Consider the following 6,355-nt stretch of genomic DNA (forward strand, 5'->3'; position numbering starts at 1 on the left):
CCATCAGGCTATCTGGAGATTCCCAATGTTTTCTGCAAATTGTCCATACCATTCCCTTGTTGGCTAAGCTGCTCTGACACCCCTTTCACGGTAGGTGTTCAAAATTAATAAACAATTGGTTTCTTTACTAAGTTCTGCAGGTTTCTAAAGTTTACAACCTGGCCGACTCCCCAGAATTCAAATAAAAGCTGTTTCAGAAAGACTAAGATTTCCACCCCCAAGGTTTTCATAATACATTTGAACAGGACATTTCAAAAAGCAGAGATATACAGCCGTTTCCCCACTGGAATCAACCCACTGCCGCTCAAAATAGCCCTGACAACTGAACAGAGCAGCTGGCAAAAGGACAGACGTCTCTAGCCCTGGGGAGAAGGAAGCTAAATGCATGCCTCCGGGAATTTCCGAAGAAGCACTCTCCGTAACAACCCCTTACTCTATTTCTGGCTACAACACACAAGCTATAATCTAACTATTGGAAGAAGAATATATTTTCTGGTTTTCTCTATAATCATACACTATGGCATTAAATGTTTATATAGGTAATCCTAACGGAACACACTTGCTAAGTTTCTGAAAGGTTTACTGTAAAGCAGTAAACAAGGAATTCATGTTTTCTCACTGATTTGCCCTACCAAATTAGGAGCCACATTGCCCTGCAAAGAATTTTGTTCCCTGGTTATTTTTTTAAAATTGCAAATTATAAATGCTATTTTGTTGTTCAGTCTCTCAGTTGTGTCCAACTCTTTGCAAACCCGTGGACTCTAGCACACCAGGCTTTCCTGTCCATCACCAACTCCCAGAGCTTGCTCAAACTCATGTCCATCGAGCTGGTGATGCCATCCAACCATTTCATCCTCTGTTGTCCCCTTTTCCTCCTGCCCTCAATCTTTCCCAGCATCAGGGTCTTTTCCAGTGAGTTGGTTCTTCACATCAGGTGGCCAAAGTATTGGAGTTTCAGCTTCAGCATCAGTCCTTCCAATGAATATTCAGAGTTGATTTCCTTTGGGATTGACTGGCTTGACCTCTTTGCTGTCCAAGAGACTCTCAAGAATCTTCTCCAACACCACGGTTTGATAGCATCATTTTTTTGGTGCTCAGCCTTCTTTATGGTCCAACTCTCACATCTGTACATGACTACTGGAAAAACCATAGCTTTGACTAGATGGACCTTTGTCAGCAAAGTGATGTCTCTGCTTTTTAATACACTGTCTAGGTTTGTCATAGCTTTTCCTCCGAGAAGCAAGTGTCTTTTAATTTCATGGCTGCAGTTACTGTTCGCAGTGATTTTGGAGCCCAAGATAATAAATGCTATAGAATTTTCAATTATATATCTTAGAGGAAAATGTGATTAACACTAAAATAATAAATAACATGTTTTACTCAAAATGTCACAGATAGAATGACTAAATCAAAAACAGTAGAATGCTAGAGATTCTGGTAATAAGATTACTTAGCTAATACTGCTTCGCATATTGTTCCACTATGAAAGCTCAGTTGTGTACCATTACTAGTATTTTCCTAGATGCACCATCCCCCTTCAGACCTCTCTGATGGAGTCTGTATGGCTCATTAAAGGAACTGTTTTGTTAGAAGAAGAACAATGCACAAAGTAGGGTATGTTTAGATATGCCACTGACTGGCAGCTAGCTGGTTAATATCCACAAAATGATTAATAAATTAAATTATCAGATGGTAAAGCATCTGCCTACAATGCAGGAAACCTGGGTTTGATCCCTGGGTTGGGAAGATCCACTGGAGAAGGAAATGGCAACCCACTCCAGTACTCTTGCCTGGAAAACTCTGTGGATGGAGGAGCCTGGTAGGCTTCAGTCCATGGGGTCGCAAAGAGTCGGACACAACTGAATGACTTCACATACTATTCCCAACTTACTGATTAAAATGGTGGTACTGTTCTCATTGAGGTATGTCATTTTATCAAAATAGTGTTTGTTGAGATCAACAAAATGCTGATCATAGATATTAGCTTATTAACTCTTTGATGTCATTTATCACTCCAGCATAGAACAATAATAGCTAACTTGGATGTGAGAGTTGGACTGTGAAGAAAGCTAAGTGCCGAAAAATTGATGCTTTTGAACTATGGTGTTGGAGAAGACTCTTGAGAGTCCCTTGGACTGCAAGGAGATCCAACCAGTCCATCCTGAAGGAGATCAGTTCTGGGTGTTCATTGTAAGGACTGATGCTGAAGCTGAAACTCCAATACTTTGGCCACCTCATGCGAAGAGTTGCCTGATTGGAAAAGACCCTGATGCTGGGAGGGACTGGGGGCAGGAGGAGAAGGGGACAACAGAGGATGAGATGGCTGGATGGCATCACCGACTCAATGGACATGAGCTTGAGTAAACTCTGGGAGTTTGTGATGGACAGGGAGGCCTGGCGTGCTGTGATTCATGGGGTTGCAAAGAGTCGGACACTACTGAGCGACTGAACTGACTGACAGAGTATTCACTATATACCAAGACACTGTGATAAATGTCTTACATGTGTTATCACATTTAAGGCTGACAGCCACCCTAAGGTACAAAGCAACAAAGATCAAAGATCCTGTGTACCATAAATAAGACTCAGCACAATCAAATGAATAAATATATAACTATTTAAAAATAATAACAGGGGCTTCCTTTGTAGCTCAGTCAGCAAAGAATCTGCCTGCAGTGCAGGAGACCTGGGTTCGATCCCTGGGTTGGGAAGATCCCCTGGAGAAGGAAATGGCAACCCACTCCAGTATCCTTGCCTGGAAAATCTCATGGACAGAGAAGCCTGTGGGCTGCAGTTCATGGGGTCACAAAGAGTCGGGCACGACTGAGCAACTAACACTTACTTACTAAAAATAATAATAAAATAAAAATAATAACAATTTAAACATAAAGAATGAGGTTGCCAGATCTGAAAGAGACACGTGCACCCCAATGTTCATCGCAGCACTGTTTATAATAGCCAGGACATGGAAGCAACCTAGATGTCCATCGGCAGACGAATGGATAAGGAAGCTGTGGTACATATACACCATGGAATATTACTCAGCCGTTAAAAAGAATTCATTTGAATCAGTCCTAATGAGATGGATGAAACTGGAGCCCATTATACAGAGTGAAGTAAGCCAGAAAGATAAAGAACATTACAGCATACTAATACATATATATGGAATTTAGAAAGACGGTAACGACAACCCTATATGCAAAACAGAAAAAGAGACACAGAAGTACAGAACAGACTTTTGAACTCTGTGGGAGAACGTGAGGGTGGGATGTTTCGAAAGAACAGCATGTATATTATCTATGGTGAAACAGGTCACCAGCCCAGGTGGGATGCATGAGACAAGTGCTTGGGCCTGGTGCACTGGGAAGACCCAGAGGAATCGGGTGGAGAGGGAGGTGGGAGGGGGGATCAGGATGGGGAATACGTGTAAATCTATTGCTGATTCATGTCAATGTATGACAAAACCCACTGGAAAAAAAAAAAAAGAATGAGGTTGCTGTTTGTATCACACTAAGTGAATTTCTTGATTTCAGTTTCTCTAAATCAATCACTGATGAAAGAGACACCTATCCACTCAGGCTGGACTCTGTCAATTAGTCTATGTATCTGTAAATGGCTTTTAATTAGGTTACAAAGGAATTCCACCCTTGGCCCCGCCAATATCACAGCTTTGACGCCTTTAGGAAAAGTGACAGAGTGCCTTACTAAAAGAAGGGCTAGGAAGAGAAATGGGAAAGATTTTTTTTCCTGAGGCTTGACTAAGGTATACGGCAGGAAAGGCCTAGAGGTTCATTGACTAGGAGCACATTAGTCCAATGCTCTTAAGACTCAACTCTCTTTTGCATAATAAATTATTAAAAGTTCTCACACAGTTAAGAATAACAATCTTCGTTCTATACTATATTCAACGGATCACAACTCTAACTAAATATATTAATACTCCTAATACTGATATTTCAGATAATTGTTTTATAGTTAAGAAGTCATATTAGTAAATACAGATTTTAAAACAATGATCCTGACTTTTTTGAGTGATGTACTAAAAAGATATAAACTAGCCAATTGAGCTACATTCTGACTTCTTCTGAATTACATACAGCTCCCCACATCAGTCCGATAGTTTCCAAAATAATTGCTCTTCTCTCAAAGTCTCCCTTGAATAACTATTGACTACAAAATCATTCCTATATCTTTTTCCCTAAACCACAGGCAAATTGCCTATTTTTTTACTCTCACTCCAAAAGAAATAAATTTCCTATCCACATCCCAAATCAGTTACTACGTTTATGCTGTTTCTCTTGATTTAGGGGTGGTAACAATTATTATTATTTCTAGTATTAGTCATGGTCTTCCAGAGAATAGCAAGGCTATAATTCATGCTTTACTGCAATTGGTAAATCAGCAAAAAAAAAAAAAAAATCAGAAGCCCATAATTTAAATCCTCTTTGGGTTCTTAATCTAAGACTCTGACATTTGAATTAGGATCAGTAATATATAGTTAAGATTAAACCATGAAGCAAGCCTATATAAATTACCATAAAATCTAACTCTATCACCTAGAGTGATAAACTCTAGAGTGATAAATCATAAATTAAGAATTGAGATTGAAACTCTACTTCTAATCCTCAGTATTAAAACTATAGCGCATATCATGCTAAATAGATATATATTTTGTTTTCATTTATTTTGCCTGTTACTTAGGTTAGGGCCTTTTATCTAAACTAAAAGTCAGTAATTTGCAGATGACAAGTTATTCCTTTGAAAACATATTTTCCCAATTAATAAAATTCCAGAAGCACTTTTACACCATCAAACCTACACTCCATTATTCTTAGCAATAGGAATTACATCCTATTTCTTCTTAGTTGTGATTTAAGTCTATACTCTTTTCTTTCCCATTCTCTCCTTTTTTCCTTTGATGCCTCTTTTCTAAGAATCATGGATAAGCTACAACTGCATGAGATTGAAACATTGTTTATAAACAGAATGACAAAACTATTGCAGGTGATGCAGAGGGAGGTGGTCTTTTTCTATGCTTCCAAATTATATATGAATGGCTGAGTCATTGGGGTGGAAGTCAATATTTCCATTTTCTTTCCCATATCACTGGGGCTTTCCTCTTCTCCTAGTTACACTTCCTCCATTGTTACTTTGCCAAACACTGCCTAGTATCTCTTCCACTCAGTTCTAGTCCCATTTTGCCTAAGTGCTGGTTGGCAAATGGAGATCGGGAAAAGAAAATGATGTTACTGATGAGAAAGAAAGGAACTAGGGTTCCTTGAACATACTTCTGCGCCATGCACTGAGCCAAATATTTTATACATGTCATCTCACTTAATTCTACAACAGTCTTACAGAATTGGAGCTATTATTCTCAATGGACAGATAATGAAATCGAGGCTAAAACCTTTTAAAATGTGCTCAATACTTAGGCAGCTAGCAAACGTTAAAAAAAGAGAGAGAGAGAGAGAAAAAGACAGAAGGCAAACTTTACTCACCTTACTCCTTACCACCTCTCTGAAGCCCTCAACCTCACAGCTCAGCTTCATGGGACCATGCAGGTCAATGGCCTCCAGCCCCATATTCTGAATAGTCTTCAACTGTAACCCACACTGTTCAGTTCAGTTCAGTTGCTCAGTCGTGTCTGACTCTTTGCGACCCCATGGACTGCAGCATGCCAGGCTTCCCTGTCCATCACCAAATCCTGGAGCTTGCTCAAACTCATGTCCATTGAGTCGGTGATCTCATCCAACCATCTCATCCTCTGTTGTCTCCTTCTCCTGCTGCCTTCAATCTTTCCCAGCATCAGGGTCTTTATTTTAACTCTTAAATGTTACCTACAATAAAGTCACATATACAATCTTAGAGACAAATAAAGGGATGGAAAGAATTTCGTGAAATTTCATTTCCAGGAATCTGGGGGACTAGATCTCTTTTAAAAATCTCCTGTTACATAATAACTAGAAATTCTGTAGGTTTTGTTGTTATTGCTGCTTAGCTACTAAGTTGTGTCCAATTCTTTGTGGCCCCATGGACTGTAGCCTACCAGGCTCCTCTGTCCATGGGATTTCCCAGGTAAGAATACTGGAGTGGGTTGCCAATTCCTTCTCCAGGGTATCTTCCTGACCCAGGAATCAAACTCCTGTCTCCTGCACTGGCAGGCGGGTTCTTTACCACTGAATCACCAGGGAAGCTCTCTGTAGGTTTATCTAATCTTTCTGATGTGTAACAAAACTCAGCCCGCAAGAGAAAAGAGTAAATCTCCAGAGGTCGAAAACAAAAAGAAGTTGATAGCAGAACACTAATCAAATGTTGATGTTTCAACAGCCCTGGGTGTTTCTGCAGTTGTCAGTAA

The sequence above is a fragment of the Cervus elaphus genome, chromosome X, assembly GCF_910594005.1.
Source record: "Cervus elaphus chromosome X, mCerEla1.1, whole genome shotgun sequence".
Taxonomy (NCBI): Eukaryota; Metazoa; Chordata; class Mammalia; order Artiodactyla; family Cervidae; genus Cervus; species Cervus elaphus.